Source organism: Ambystoma mexicanum, chromosome 2p, assembly GCF_040938575.1.
Source record: "Ambystoma mexicanum isolate Mex_15411 chromosome 2p, UKY_AmexF1_1, whole genome shotgun sequence".
Classification (NCBI taxonomy): domain Eukaryota; kingdom Metazoa; phylum Chordata; class Amphibia; order Caudata; family Ambystomatidae; genus Ambystoma; species Ambystoma mexicanum.
The window spans coordinates 481836530-481853258 of NC_090923.1; positions in this window are offsets into that span (position 1 = coordinate 481836530).

Below are 16729 nucleotides of genomic sequence, written 5' to 3' on the forward strand. Positions count from 1 at the left end.
TGTCACCACCCAGAGATCTGCATCAACTACTAGGGGTGATGTTCTTGTAGAAGAAGCTCCGTCATCTCCCTGAAACATAGTACTTGCGTTAATAAAGAAGGAAGTATAGCGGATGTAATCACGTCATATGATTTCGCTTGATCGAACTGTCAGTATCCATACCTCGAAATGCATAAGAACATCAAGGGACGATGTAACTGCGGTGCACACTTCTGCAAGCTGTTGCGCCGACCCGTAACTGCATGCTCCCCCTTCTTCTTGGACTAATGCTCCATCGACTCCCTGAAACATAGGACTTTCATTAGTAATGAACACAATATTGAAAAAAGAAGACACATAGGAGGGCGACGACAGAAGGACATATCAATGGCTAAAAACGAAAGAAACATTGTGTGTAACAATCACGCTACAAGAATGCAAGATCTGATGATCTCCATTGATGGAACTGTCCGGAAACGTACCTCGAGCATCTGAGTGACATCAACGGTTGTCGTCAATGCGTTGGACTCCTCAGCATCTCCCTGAAAGACAGTACTTGCATTATTTTGGATAACAATAATTATAACTGAAAACAAAGACTAGAGGACGAGTACAAGGATGTACCATTAGGTAAAATAATCACACGATAAATTAAAACTATTGATTTACATGCCTAAAACAAGTCAGTGGCAGAATAGCTAAGTAAGATTACCCGATAGGCGCTTGAAGTGGCTGATGACTGCAATAACGACACGGATGCAGAATCTTCCGCCTTCATATTGAGTGGATACATAAATGGGGAAATTATTGTTAGCTAATGCTGCACACTACCGCAAGGCCGAGAGATAAATACGTAAACTTGACTCACCAGTGGAGGGATGTGGACGAATAGAGTGGGAATATCGGTTGAGAGCAATTTTCGCTTCGCTCGCGGTGTGTTCTTCTTTATTAGCAATGATGTGGAGTACATGTCAGAGGTAAAGTGCCTGCTGCAGATGCGGTATCGATCACCCCTCTTGTCCGCAAAGACTTCTAGGACTGTACTTTCAAGCTCAGACGGTGGATATCCGCAATATCGGACCCATTCTCTTATCTGATCTATTGTCTTAGGGAAAACATGCATTATAGTACCTTCAGATTTACTATGAGTCTTCGAAGGGCAACCGCCAATGGAACAGGCAGGCATTGTGGAAAGTTCTGAAAAGTAAAGATCAACAATTCTCTATGAATACCAATGTGTTAAAAAATTAAATGACACATAAAAGGTTCAATGCAAGGTTCTTTTTGGTTCTTGGAACTATACACGTTATTCACATGCGGATAAGTATTTGAATAACTTTAAAAAAATAGAAAAATAATTTCACTAAACTCAGAACATGTGACTAGTTCCTTGCATGTACTGTCTTGAACGAAAAGAAATTAGACGCAAAATGATTATGGTACATGGCCTTACCTTGACGAACAAACAGTTAGATGCAGGGATCAGAGTAGTTTCTTGTCGTAGAACAGGGAGCAGTTCACAGGTTGCAAACTGACGAGTTTCCTCGAAGTGGTCACGGAAGTTCACAGAGACGAAGAGCAGATAACCAGCACCTTCACGGGTTGACTAGCAAAGCGCAAAGAAGTTCTCATTAGAAATATGAAGTGGGTTATAAAGAATTCGAAACGGGTTGTGTTTGTGAATGACGTGTATATGTCGTGGCATTATGCGGTTTGCAGGGGGGCGTCCAGCGTGAGGGGGGATGCTTGGCAGGAGACACTGGGTCTGGAGGTAGACATGGGAACAACAACCCATGCTCTATAGACCACTTTGAAGTGTACATGGTCTTTGGCACCTCTTGGCCTTTATCGCTCCCTGACAGCTCCACTTGCCAGCACAAGTACCCCGGTGCGAACTGCCTTTGATAGGGCGGGGGGGGGTGGAAGACACAGGAAGACTCGTGAATGGAGACACACTTATGTGGATTGCAGGGGGGCGTCCAGCGTGAGGGGGGATGCTTGGCAGGAGACACAGGGTCTGGAGGTAGACATGGGAACAACAACCCATGCTCTATAGACCACTTTGAAGTGTACATGGTCTTTGGCACCTCTTGGCCTTTATCGCTCCCTGACAGCTCCACTTGCCAGCACAAGTACCACGGTGCGAACTGCCTTTGATAGGGCGGGGGGGGGTGGATTGGGGCGGTGGTCGTGCAGACAAGACACAGGAAGACTCTTGAATGGAGACACACTTATGTGGATTGCAGGGGGCGTCCAGCGTGAGGGGGGATGCTTGGCAGGAGACACGGGGTCTGGAGGTAGACATGGGAACAACAACCCATGCTCTATAGACCATTTTGACGTGTACATGGTCTTTGGTACCTCTTGGCCTTTATCGCTCCCTGACAGCTCCACTTGCCAGAACAAGTACCACGGTGCGAACTGCCTTTGATAGGGCGGGGGGGGTGGATTGGGGCGGTGGTCATACAGACAAGACACAGGAAGACTCGTGAATGGAGACACACTTATGTGGATTGCCGGGGGGCGTCCAGCGTGAGGGGGGATGCTTGGCAGGAGACACGGGGTCTGGAGGTAGACATGGGAACAACAACCCATGCTCTATAGACCACTTTGAAGTGTACATGGTCTTTGGCACCTCTTGGCCTTTATCGCTCCCTGACAGCTCCACTTGCCAGCACAAGTACCACGGTGCGAACTGCCTTTGATAGGGCGGGGGGGGGGGGATTGGGGCGGTGGTCGTGCAGACAAGACTCGTTTGCCGCAGGGCCTCACCAAGGAGAGGCCATCTAACTGCATGTAAGAGTCAGGCTGCAGGATCTAGTACATGGAAGGCAGGGGGGTGAGTTTATAAATACCTCACCCTCCCAGGATAATATATGGGTGCAGTTCACCCTGGAGACCCTGGATGCCTAGGCAGTTAGTCAGCAGCAGGCTGGCCTGTGGTGGCAAGGCGGCACGGGCCAGAGGGGGTCATCTCTGTACCCGGTGCCCAAAAGGATGATTTATTATGATCAACCATATTGATTATTTACCTATAACCATGTTTTGTATCAATAAAATCCAACGGCCTTTTATTGCCAACGCTTGAACAAAGTGGTGTGGTAAGTATTTTTGGGGGAGGAGGCAAGGCCGGGAGGCTTGATGCCAACCCGCAAAATAACATATGTATGTCTGCTGCATATGGGTTCAACGGTTATGTGGATTGAAGGTGGGCGGCCAGCGTGAGGGAGGATGCTGGCCGGAGACATGTGGTGTGACAAGACAAGGCACAGGAAGACTATTCAATGGAGACACACTAGATTCATTTAAAAAATCAAAACAACCATTGTTAAAATATATGTTGGGTTTTATTTTAGATCTTAATTTCAATTGAACATAAATAATAAACATTACACATTGTAAAGTTCCGGTTGCAGCACATCCAGGGAAAATCTGCGGTATTGTCCACTGTCGCTGGGGAAATGTTGTCTAATGGCAAGTACCGCACAGGCAGGTATTACTCTCCGAACGCGGTGTCCGAGCCTCCCGTGAAGCCACCAAGTGAAGCAACGATAGGCCACCAGCCTGTACCACCTGTGAAAATGAAAGATGCAAACTGTATTAAAATGACAAAACTTTCTTATCACTGTCGATTCAGGTAAAAAATGTCATTCTGCTTTGAAAAAAATTCTATCTAGAAAATGCACAATATGGAACCAATTTACATGCGTTCGAATGATATGTAGATGTAATTTTATATGTGGGAGACGACCATGAAATAGTAGTGGCATCACTGACATCACAACCAGAGTATACTTACTCGTTACTCGGATTAGGCGGACGAACAGTGCCGCGAAGTTCGTGCATAAGCACCATCATCATCCTCAACACGGTCCGTGAGAGGCAGGCTTCCCTGAACTCTGGCAGCTCGGTGATGCATTGCGGACTTGGCTCACCTTCCGAAATGTAGGCCAAGCACCCGGAATTTTCACGGCAGCAGCAGTTCTCCTCCTCAGTTGGCATTAGCTCGCACCGATTGCACGTGCACCAGGTGGAGACGCCGTCCATGCGACATGGTCCTCCCAACTGCCGTCCGAATCCCCATCGTTTTCGCGTGCTTGCCTTTCCAGTAGTTTTTCCTCGGTGTACTCGGGCTCGTACATATACGGCATTATTGTAGCCATTGTGTGGTAAAGAAAGTAAAATAATTTACAGAGATGGTACAGGTGTTCACAAGGCCTAGAAGCGGCGAAGGTAGCTGACCAGAGCACAGAAACGAGTCACAGAATACTCAAAGTAGCACAGAGAGAAGAATGGAATCGAAAATCTGCTGCTGTGTGTTGTGAAACGGTGTGTTTATACTTATTGAGGAAAGAGGCGCCCTGCCATTTCCATGGCGACACTTCATTAGCTGAGGCGCAGCGATTGTTGACACGAAACGTGCTTTGGCGTTGGGAACGGTACGCGTCTGCTGATTTCAGGCTCAGGGGCGGGGGATTTGATTTAGTGCCGCAAAAGCAGGTGAGCCAGGGCGATGGGGGGAAATGATAGGATTATCAGAAAATGGCGGCTGATTTCGAGTGCGTTAATGGACGAAAAGTCGGGTAAGGTCCATAGGAAAGTTTTCTACGATCTACCGATTTATGCTTAAAAACACATGGCCGAACCGTAGGGACAATAAAAAAAAGTCCCGGAACTATCCTTTAATGGGGTCTCCATTACAGTCAGCAGTGGCATGGGCTTATCAGGAATTAATAGTTGCCTTTGGAGTTTTTAGTATTCATGTAGGATCCCCCTGTATGGTCTCTGACAAGAGGGTACCACCCAATGCGGACTGCTGTTCACTGGGCTTGGTAAAGTAAGTTGCTCTGTACGGTTATTGCTCCGTTGTTTTCCATGTGTTCATGGGTGATGTATTGGAAATAGGAAATAGGGGCAGGAGTGGTAGATGGGTTGGAAAGTATGGAAAGGAATGGGTAGCGAAAGTGGTCAAAAGGGAACAAGCAGTCAACAGGGCTGGCATAGCGTTCCCCTGGACGAGATAGGCCCATGGGAAGTAAAATTGACGGGCATGTTTGGTTAGTAGGTAGAGGTACCCAAGGGGGGCTGCAAACTATTATACCGTGGGCGTATGGTGCAGCTTCTGTAGATAGCCGTTGTTGATTGTAAACAAAGGAAGGGGCGAAGAGCAGTGCTCAGGTTGGGGCCCCCAGCAGGGATTAAAGTATGCATGGCTTGGTGGTGGCCGGATGGTGGCGAATATGGTGGGTCCTGGCGCGGTTAAGGAAGCTCGGCGTGGTGAGAGGCCTTTGTTAAAGGTGGAACGTCCAGCTTTGTAGCCCAGGGTTAATTATGGTACGGTGGTCGCCCAATGACCAAGATAGGTAGTGGGGCGGGAAGCTGTTTCGTGCGCAAAGATTAAGTCAAAGGGGATTAATAAACAATGATTTCATAGGGGTGAAATATGCCTTTCACCCCACCTACAATGGATTGAATGGCACGCACTGTACTCAGCCTCCCCCATCGCAAATCCCAGACGAGGCGAGTTGAGCCTCCAACTTTCCTACTAGTTTAGAGCTTGGTAAGGAGGAGTCACAACGGTCTATGCGCGACTCCTCCCGGGGCGCGAGTATTTGACACACTACTAGTGGTGTGCATTATTGGGCGCACTAAAAGCTCCGCTCCCTTATACATCACTCGTGTTTGGAAAAGTAGGGCCCAATACTGGTAATCGCTTACCAGTTGGAATGAGGGTAGATCTGATTGCTTCGCTGCCGAGCCAGGGGGCGCATAGGTGGCGGGATATAAAAGAATATCGATAGGAATGACACCCGGCTGCCAGGACGCGGGACAGGGTGTGAGCCGGACACCTTCATCTACCATTCTGGGTCACCTAATTTGCAATTGAGGCAAGTGTAGGGCACAGGCATGTTATCAGGGGCCCTAGTTCGTAAGGCACACTGCGCAAATAATTGAGCACATTAAGTCAGTGCGGATATCTAAAAGCGGTCACAAATTGTGATGCTCACAGGTAAAGGACGTCTTTTATATGATAATTGCCGTAGGGGAAAGGGTGGATCAAGGCCAGCGTGGCAAGCAAGTGGTTTACTTTGAAGAGGCATACGGTGGTTCACGGTCGGGCGGAAGACCATGCAGAGCACCACAGGTTTTATCCCCGGCTCCGCTGATAGAAATTGCTGGGTATTAAGCGTGTTATAAATAAACCATCATAGCATATACCGATCAAATTTATTTAGATCCTGGCCGGGGAGCCTATCAGTAAGACACCCCAGGGCACCAGTTGGGCAGTGCTCACTTCAATTGCTGGGAGGCACCTTAATGGGTAAAGGATTGGCATAACAGATGCAGATTATGGGCTAGGCACGACTTACCGAGCCGCATGCACAGTGACTGGTTGAGAGTAACAGCATACCGCCTGGTGTATAATTAAAAGGCAGGATACACTGAGAGCGTGATGGGGTAGGTTTGGAGCAAACATAACAGGGAGAGAAGGTTTGATAGTTACACCAGGTTCAAAGACGGTAGAACGCCGTGTTGTGCATGTGACCCAGGGAGGAGCTGCAATTTGGTATGCTACTGTATGAATTGTGGTAGAGTTAAGCTGGCCCAGGGGTAGAAATTAAAAAGGGGGACACGTTTGTGGTCAACTGGGGGAGAATTTTGAGCAGTCGTGGAAGGAGCAGTAACAACACGAGTGGTTGCATGAGAGTAACAGTGTTGATTTAAGAATACAGGGGCTATTTTGTGCTGCATTTGATCCAGAGAACATCGAGATCGATGAGCGTATGGTAACAGGTAATCAGGATCAACGCAGTGTGGGGACTGGTTTGAGGTAGCAGCTGCTCCAACCTACCCCCCAACCCCCTGTATTAGCAACATTTCGGAATTAATGATTGTGGACATATGCCAGGGATGACCGAAGCGGCAATAGGAAAGAGGAAAAGCACCGGATCAGGTAGAGTTAGGCCTTAATGCAAGTGGTAAAATGAGGACCACGGCACGGCAATCGTCCGTGATATCGCAGGTAGAGTACCTCTGGAAGGGCTCACACCATGGTTATATAGGAGCAAAGCACAGAGGCAGGAGGGTGCGTTGCTAGTATTTGAAAGGTTGAAGTACTGCAGATTTCAAAGAGGTTTCCTTAAGTTAGTCACAGGGTTCACAGAGGCAGGAAGGTGCATTGCTAGTATATGAAAGGTCAAAGTACTCCCAAGTTGGAACGAGGCCCCCTTGAGTTAGTCACAGGGTTATGCGTTTGCAGCAGAGCCCAGTTGCAACAAGGAACGCTGTTAAGTATATAAAACTCACTGGTGGCAAGGAAGATTTATGTCTGTTTTGTTATGTGTAGGTGCCTTTAGTTGGCCAGTGGGAACTACATATTGCCAAGAGTATAAGACAGTGGGTTGGATACGATTAGTTGATGGGGTTAAGTTGGGAACAGGAGAACAGAAGTCAAGATTACATTATCAGTCTCTGAGGGTTAGGTGGCCCGAACAGGATTCAGAAAGAAGGACTGTTGACCCGGGGGATAGCGAGATTGTTGATGTTGTGACTAGGGGCCACGTGGCAGGCATTACGAAAGTGCAAGGTAAATTAGGTGAGGTACCATTCTCTGGGTTAAGAGGTCAAGCATGGCTCTCGGATACAGCGTTACCATGGGAAGGGGGCTGCTAGATTAGCGGGTTGGCAAGGCCAACTCAGCCGTTCATCGCCCGGGCTCGAGAAGCAACGAACAAAGGGCATGGCGCAGCTGGCAGGGAGCTGGGGCATACATGACAGGTTAAATGGGGGTGGAGAGCATCCTTTTGAAGGTTAGCGGCAAGGATGAATCTAAGTAAGGGATGGAAAGGGGCAACTTCCCTGGTCAGTAACAGGGCTCCTCCAGCATAAGAAGCCCAGGCAAGAGAATGCAGACCAAAGATTCTGGGGGTTGTCAAGCGAGCTAATTTTTTAATATTGTAACAATAGGATAAAGTAACTTCACCTGTCAGGAACGGGTCTCCTCCAACATTATAGCTCCTGCAAAGGCAGGCAGAGGAACGAGGATTTGGTTGTGGAGCTTTGCCCTAATAAGAAGTGGAGAAGAACGTTTCAATGGTGAAGTAGGAGAAACAAAGGGACCTCGCAGTTGGGGGTACCCGGGAGCCTGGTTAAGCTCATTTCATGGCAAGAAGGGATGGGTGCTAAAGCCAGTTACTACAAAGCCACTGGAAATAGGAAGCAGGAAAGGAGGGAGCCGCGGTGGGCGATAACCCACCTTCGGCGTGGCGGTGTTCTGGCGACCAGTGACAAGACACAGACTCTGAATGAGCCATTAGAAAGCTGGAAGGGTCTTCGCTCTTCTCGGACCAGCGCCTCTTGGGAGCCTAACCGGGGGGGGGCCTCCAGTGGTAACAATGAGAGGCTCAGCTTCCCCCGAACAAACGGTGGTCTCCCAGCCCAGGAACACCTGCAGGGGCAGGCGGGTCTCAGGCACAAAGGGTTGGGGGAGTTGTGTCTACTATGGACTGTGCTGGGAAAAGGGGGAAGCAAGTTTTTGGACACGGAGCAGTCGCCGCACCTTCGGAGCTATTTTCATAGATGTTGGCTGTGTTTTATTATATGTGCAAAAATAAAATCTGCTGCCTTTCATGCCAAAAAGAAAGCATGTCTCATTCTGCACCTTATAGGTTGGGGAAAGTAAGGGGCCAAGAGGAATGAACAAGAATAATTTATGTTGGCATAATAATGGACAAATGGCCGGGTTATGTGCTTGGCAGTCAGTGTGCAGAGCATAGGGATGCATAGGGATGGAATTACACAGTGGTGCCTGGGATTTCAACTGCCAGTACAGAATTGCTAGCAATTTAACTTGTCTGTGCAAAGAGCTGTATTTTCACAGTGATGCATTGGTTAAGCCATCCTGGATACAAGGACTAGATCAAACGCTAACCACACCTCCAGCGTCTCACTCCATTGAGTGAGGAGACATCTACAAGTGCCCCTTCGAACCTACCAACTACCACTTTCTCAATAGTATCAAATCGATAATGCCATTGGTTATTTATTTTACTTGTTTTTACCTATTTATTCATATACAGGGAGCAACAATGCTCTTTTGATCACAAAAGAACTTACAATAGATATGAAATCAAATTTACGGGAAGCAGTGAGCTTCTTACAATGGGGTGAGTTTGAGTGATATTTTGACCTGGTTGTGGAGGGAAGAAAATGGAACAGCCACTGAGACAATACATGGGTGGACATGCATAGATTAAGGACAACACATTTTAGATATTTGTAAGTGCATGTAGGCAGTACAGTCAGCTGCATTAGGTATGGGACCATGATGGATGAAGTGATGGAGTGGAGGTAGAGAAAGTGAGGAACAGAGGCAGATTAGAAGCTAGCAGAAAATGTTAGCTAGAAGGCCGATAAGAGGTACATCAAGAGGGTAATTCAGAGGTGAGGAGATAGGCTTTTAGTTTGTTTTTGAACAAATTGGTGTGGACTGTTTCTCAGATGTCCGGGGAAGAGAATCCCTGGCAGGTGGAACAAGAAGAGAGAAAGAGCTGAAGTGAGAGGAAGCACAGGGAGTGCAAGGTGCAACACGGGTAGTCAAGGAGGATGAGCAGACATTATAAGAAGGAATTTACTGTTGGATAGAGGAGGATAGATACAGTGGTGCCTTACCATGGATAGATTTGTGAACCCGTAGTCCACTTTAAAGAAGACAGGTGTGGTTAAGAGATGTTTGGCTGGGTTGAAAGGAAGGAGATGCCGCATTTTCTTAATACTTAGGTGGCTGAAATAAGTGGCTGTTGCAGTTTTGGAGATTAGAGAAGATGTGTGAAGGGTCATAGATGATGCTGAGGTTTCTAGCTGAAAAAGAGTAGGGGAGAGTGTCAAGTGGGAACTGGATAGGCAGGGAAGAGATGAGTGAGAGTATTTGACAGGGAAGAATCGCACCTGTTTTGGTAGAGTTTAACATCAGATAGTGCAAAGCCATCCAATATTTACTGGCAGAGAGCCATTTGGAAATGTTGATAGAGAGATCAGGGGAGAGTTCAGGAAAAGAGAAGATGATGTGGGGGTCGTCTGTAAAGAGTTGGTACGAGAACCCAAAAGAGGAGATAAGTGCACCAAGAGCAGAGGTGTAGAGTTTAAAGAGGAGAGGACCCAAGGCAGAGCCTTGTGCAATACCAACAGTTAGAGGAGAGAGTTAAGAGGTGTTGTTGTTCAAGGATACAGAATTGGCAAGGTGCCAGGTAGGATTAAATTCAGGCAAGGGCTTGGTCATCTATCCCAAGAAGAGAGTATTAAAGAGATCAAAGGGATCGACAATGCCAATGGCAGCGGGCAGGCCAAGGAGAATTAGGATAAGGGATAGGTTGAAGTGCTTAGCAGAGGCAATGAAGTTGAAGACATTCATGAGAGCAGCAGAACTGACAGGAGTGGAAACCTGCTTTTAGGGGGTCACAAAGGTTGTGGATGTCTAAGAAATTGGCAATTTAGAGTATTCATCATCATCATCATACCTTTATTCAGCCATAAGGGCTTGAAAGTACAAACAGCATAAGATACCAAACAACATATTCCCAAAACAATCACAAAATAATCAAACATCTAACTACTTTCTACCATGTCAAATCCCACCGACAGAGAGGGATATATGAAACCCAACATCCCCAGTCCAGATCATACTCCCTACAATGATCAGCTTCCATCAAAGTTGTGTATTTCTTCAGTCATTGTTCTATTACAGCTCTTCTGTTGTCGTTTCCCCAGTGGCAACACATTTGCCCCTGATAACACAAAATTCTGGGGCTGTACTATAGACAAATTAATCACTCTAAGGTCACAGTAAGTACAAAAAAGGTAGCAGGCGCCCCTCTCTCGAAAGAACAAGGCATGATAACCTGTTCAGTGGTTATTAACCACATTGAGAGTTCGCAGCCATTGCTTTTTGCTCACTGTACCTTCACAGATGGGAAATATCCATTTGCATATCAGTCTTTGTCCCGCCCACAAGGGCAGTCCAGCACCGAAATGCTATGGCAGTTCCTCTCTGAACAAGAGTACCATCAGCAACCCCATACACGTGTTTCAGCGTTGTTGGCCATCATCAGTGAGGTGAAGCTGAGCCTCTCTAAGCACAGTGAGCAGGGTGTCCACGTCTGGTTGCCCCCAGGTAACCTAGGGTGACCAACCCCAAGTTCCTTTCAAAAATACAAAAAAGGAAGCAGGCGCCCCTCTCTCGAAAGAACAAGGCATGATAACCTGTTCAGTGGTTATTAACCACATTGAGAGTTCGCAGCCATTGCTTTTTGCTCACTGTACCTTCACAGATGGGAAATATCCATTTGCATATCAGTCTTTGTCCCGCCCACAAGGGCAGTCCAGCACCAAAATGCTATGGCAATTCCTCTCTGAACAAGAGTACCATCAGCAACCCCATACACGTGTTTCAGCCTTGTTGGGCATCATCAGTGAGGTGAAGCTGAGCCTCTCTAAGCACAGTGAGCAGGGAGTCTACGTCTGGTTGCCCCAGGTAACCTAGGGTGACCAACCCCAAGTTCCTTTCAAAAATACAAAAAAGGTAGCAGGTGCCCCTCTCTCGAAAGAACAAGGCATGATAACCTGTTCAGTGGTTATTAACCACATTGAGAGTTCGCAGCCATTGCTTTTTGCTCACTGTACCTTCACAGATGGGAAATATCCATTTGCATATCAGTCTTTGTCCCGCCCACAAGGGCAGTCCAGCACCGAAATGCTATGGCAATTCCTCTCTGAACAAGAGTACCATCAGCAACCCCATACACGTGTTTCAGCCTTGTTAGGTCACAGTAAGGGCTGACTCGGATGGAGCTGTTAGTTGTTGGAGGTTCTTTTCCTGTCAATGCCCAAAATGTCACGCACAGTAATTTGGTTCCAAAACTCTAGCCGGATGAAGTCACAGTCATTCACTCACTTAACATCTTCCTGGTAGTAGATTCTGGTACATTTAGAAATGCTCTCCGGGATAAAAGAAAACAGCCCTGAACAGTACGCAACCAGTGTAGGCATTTGTTTAGCAACACCTCCCTTGATTCATAGTGTTTATTTTGGGTTTGTGAACTTGATGCAAATGTAGTGTGCCTTTCCTTAGTCTCTGCCCAGGGCAGGTTCTACTTACTCTAGGCCGTGGCACAACATTGGGGTTATTTTGTGCTGCAGGGTCATCTCCAGCCAGGGGCTTATTACTTAATAGTTTGGCTTTGGAAACCTGGGCTGTTTCCACATGTGAAGTCTGCTCGAGCCTTTTTACTCCATGTAAGGGAGACCAACCCAGAGCACCACAGCACCCTGACTCATATGGGGCTGCTGCTTGCTTGTTCATGGGTGTGGCAACACCTCTCTACATAGGTAACACCACTTCCACATGTTGGCCCTGTATCCGTCCCACCAATAGCACTTTTTGCACTTTCCAACATGGACTATGGTAGCACCCATGTTGAACAGATAGTACTCATATCATCCCACGCATTTTCTTTTCCCCTTGGAAGTCCCCCCAAAAGATCCCCATTCTCCTTGGCCTTGATCAAGATCAATAATATCCTTTTCACCACACAAAGTTCTGCTGGGACAGTTCTACAGTCACAAACACAAGGTAAGGATGGTCCTTCACCACTAGAGCAATAATAGGCAGGGTTGCTGTGTCAAAAGTTCTCGGGGGCTTCGGGGGTCTTGAGTAGTTGGATAGCTGGGACGGAATATTTTCTAGGGGGTTCATTTTTGGCCAGAAGGTGGAGGGTTAGAGCTGAATTTAAGCTTTGAATCTTTATCACAACAGTGATTGTCATCCGTGCATACACACATTTCATTAAAAAAGTGTATATTCATTTGTGGTTGAAACAACTGCGGCTCAAGGAGCGACGGACCCAACAAATCCAACAAGTTCAGGTCAAAGCTGGTACTCTTGGGAGATGGGATCGCACTAACTTTGCCCATTGAGAACATTTTGTCATTTAAATCAACCAGCCAGGAGTTCCTCAGTGGTGTCCCCCCCTACTTTTTAGCTCCAATTTAGGTCAATACTGCCGTTGGTAGTGCAATTCAAATCCAAAGCCCTTGGCGTAATAATGTACACTTGTTTGATCTCGGGCACTGCGCTCGTAGAAACAGTAGTGGAGTTGACCTCCAGAGTTCCATTATTCAATTGATTCATACCCAGGAATTGGTTAATCTCCTTGATCAGGGAGTACGCTTCGCCTGTGATCTCTGTGGGCCCCGGTGGGTGATTCATTCCAGTGTAGTCACCTGGGGGTACCACTAGCTTGCGTTTGACCATCAAAAACGTGTGCTTATGCACTGCTCTCCCGCCGTAATGCTGCTGCATAGTAAATAAGCAGCACTTGGGTCATCAGCCTAACCAGAGTTAAGGCACCTCACCGGTGAATCCATTTGTCCCGGTTCCACCTCCCCTTCCTTTCTTAAACGAGGGGCCGTGCCAGTAAAATGTCCTCCTCCTCGGTACGCCAAACTCCCCTCGAGAGACAAACTCCTGTGCCCTTACCCTTGCGGGATTCACCCTGCAGGGCGGCGGGATCCTGGTAGAGAGGGGGCATGGCCACAGTCAGCTTCCTGCTGGTGGGAGGATTATGCCGCCAAACTCCCGCGTCCTTACCCCGCAGTCTTCACACTGCGGGGGAGGCCGGGATCCCTGTAGAGAGGGAGGTGTGGCCACAGTCAGATTCCTGCTGGAGGGAAGATTATGCCACCAAACTCCCATGCCCTTACCACCGAGGGCCTCACCCTGTGGTGGGAGGCTGGGATCCTTGTAGAGAGGGGGGCTTGGCCACAGTCAGGTGACTGCTGGCCTGAGTATTATGCTACTAAACTCCCGTGCCCTTACCACCGTGAACTTTAGAGTAACGCAGAAGGGAGACAGAGGGCCTCATTACGAGTCCGGCGGTAACCGAGGTGCTAAAACCACCTGGTTACCGCTGGACTCATATTACCATTCCGCCTCCGTGATTCCTGGAATTACCGGGGCATTACAACCCCGCTGACCCGGGAATTCCGGAGGTGGAATGGTGTAAATCCCCATTGCTATTGAGTCCCATAGGACTCAATGGGAATGGGGATCATGGAAACACTGGCACCATCTCGTGATGGTGCCGGTGTTTCCTCGTCCGCCTGCAGGCGGGCCGTGTTAAACCCCCCAGGTCAGACCTGGCGGGATTGACGCCTCCGCCTGCAGGAGTCGTGATCACCCTGCATGGAAACAACGGTGGCGGCGGGTTTTCCATACCGGGTGAGTTGTAATGAGGCCCAGAAGGTGTAAGTTAACTAGTAGATGAGGGGTCAGCCCCTTGCTTTTATTGGAAAGGGATGGCCGTGACCATTTTGAAAAAAGAGGGAAAGCAAGCAGAGTCGAAGGAAAGGTTAATGAGTTCAGTGAGGGGAGAGGCCATTAAAGGGGCAAAAGGCTTGACTAGTTGTGGAGCAAGCGGGTCTGATGGGGCATGAGAGCAATTAGCCTTAATTGGTAGAGACAGGACTTCTTCATTATTAGTGTGACTAAAGTGGGAGACAAAGGTAGAGTATGATAGTAGAGTGTCGAATGTAGGAGGAGGGAGTGTGAGGAAGGTCCTGAGAGAGTCTCTGATTTTGCAAATGTTTGCGCTGAAGTATTCAGCTAGCACATTAGCTGTGTGAATGGAGGGTATAGTCATAGGTTTAGGAGGCGTGAGGAGTGAGTTTAGGGTGCGCTGTAGCTGGCGTGGGTAGCTGCAGTGAGAGTCAATGAGGGTGAGGTAGAATTCTGTTTTTTTGCTCTGTCAATAGAGGATTATTATTGTTATTATTATGGTATTTGCTGAGCGTGGACCTAGTTTATAGAAGCAATGGATCACTTTACAGAGATATACAACAATGCAGATACACAGCAAAGAACTTTACTAAGGTAACAACAGAACACATATACAGTGGGGGGTAGGATACAGATGGGCAGAGAGGAGAGGCACAGATGTACAGGGTGGTAGGGAGTAGAGGTGTGGACGGCAACTAGCCAGTCAGGTGGCACAGGGGGCAGAGAGGTAGATTTGCAGGTCCTCATGCGAAGGGGTGCACCTATGTTTATGCAGCAGCCAATGCATGTTTATGCAGAGACAGCGTATACATGGGGTGATCCCATGGGTGAGGATGCTAAGATGGAGGAGTGAAAGTTATCAGTGGGAGGTGAGAGGAGAAGGAGTCATATAGTAGGGATTGGAAGCTGGAAAAGTCAGTGTTAGTGGAAGAGGCATCAGGTGTGAAGGAGGAGAGTGAGAACTTTAGGTTTGAAAGAAAGGGAGGAATGGCAGAAGGTTTAAATGTTCTTTTAGTAAAAGGTGAGGCAGGTGGTGAGGAGAGGTCAGAGTGTGGAAAGGAGATGGTGGTGGAAACAATTGAGTGATAAGATAGGGATGGTGTGACAGGGGTATAAGTGGCTGAGAGAGAGGTCATGATTAATAAGAGATCCAAAGATTTACCCATGGTGTGGATAGGTAGGTTATGGTTAGAGGGGATGGTGTGTACAGCAAGAAAAGACTAACGTTCAGATTTCTGAGAAGTTGTTGGAGAGGAAAGGTTAATGTCACCTAAGAGAATGAGGTGATGTTTAGTGGACAGAGAATAAAGGAGTTTCCAAATGTTCATCAGAGAATGGTCCAGTGGGACCAGGAGAGTGATAGATGGAGAAGATGTGAACCATGTGAAGCAGAGCAATAGTATACATGGTGAATTCAAAAGAGGTAGGAGACAAAATGGCATTTGAGATCTGAGATTTATGAGGCATTGAGGTGGCAAGAGAGTAGATGCCCAATGCCTCCACCACTGCCCATCAGACAAGGAGAATGCATGAAGGATAATTTGGAGTCATATAGGGCCACAAGAGTGGCAGATGGAAAAATCCAGGTTTCAGTGATAGCAACGAGGTCTCGGGTCGGAGAGCTGGAGTGGATCAGTCAGTGATAAAGGATGCTTTATTGCATACAGACTGATACTTCCATAGTGCAATGTTCAGTGTGTTAAGTATGAGTAGAGAAATTGAGTCTCAAAGGAAGAGAGACGAGGTGGGTACATGTTAGAGGAGGTATGGTCAGCTCATCGGCTTTATTTGTTGGAAGTAGGAGGTGTAAGAGTGATGGAGTAGTGGGAGTTTCGAGATGTGAGTTTTATGCAGGGGTTTTGCTAGGTCTGGAAAAGACCGGGGGCTACGCTAATGTCGGGATTGTCGGGACTCGCGGCTAACTAGCCTTTGGGTTGTAGCCCATGAGCTTCTATCTGAGGCTACAATCAAAAGACCCGAGCTATAGCCCCTTAGAACTCCCCTTTTGATGCCTCTGGTTTCATGGTAGCCACAGGAAAGGAGGAAGTTGTAGCGTAATTGGAGAGAGTGTAGGTAGAGATGAGTAGGAAGAGCAGCAGGAGTGAATTCATAATAGGTGTGTGCCACAGAATGGAGAGAGAGCACCGTAATACGCAAGCTACTTGTTCTCACAGGTATAGCAGGTAGGAAGGCGAAGGAAAGGCTCATAGGCGAAGAGGCTGGTAAATGGCTGGTCTTCACCCTTCACTGTTCTGCCCTTTACTGGGACGCCCATAGGGAATTCATCATCAAAAGATATGCATGCTTCAAGGACCAGAGCTTCTGCAAGACCTGCACTAAACTATGTTGGTAGAGACTCTCTTAATACGTGATTGAGCGCACAAGTCATTGCAGCTATAAGGCATTATTGATAACATT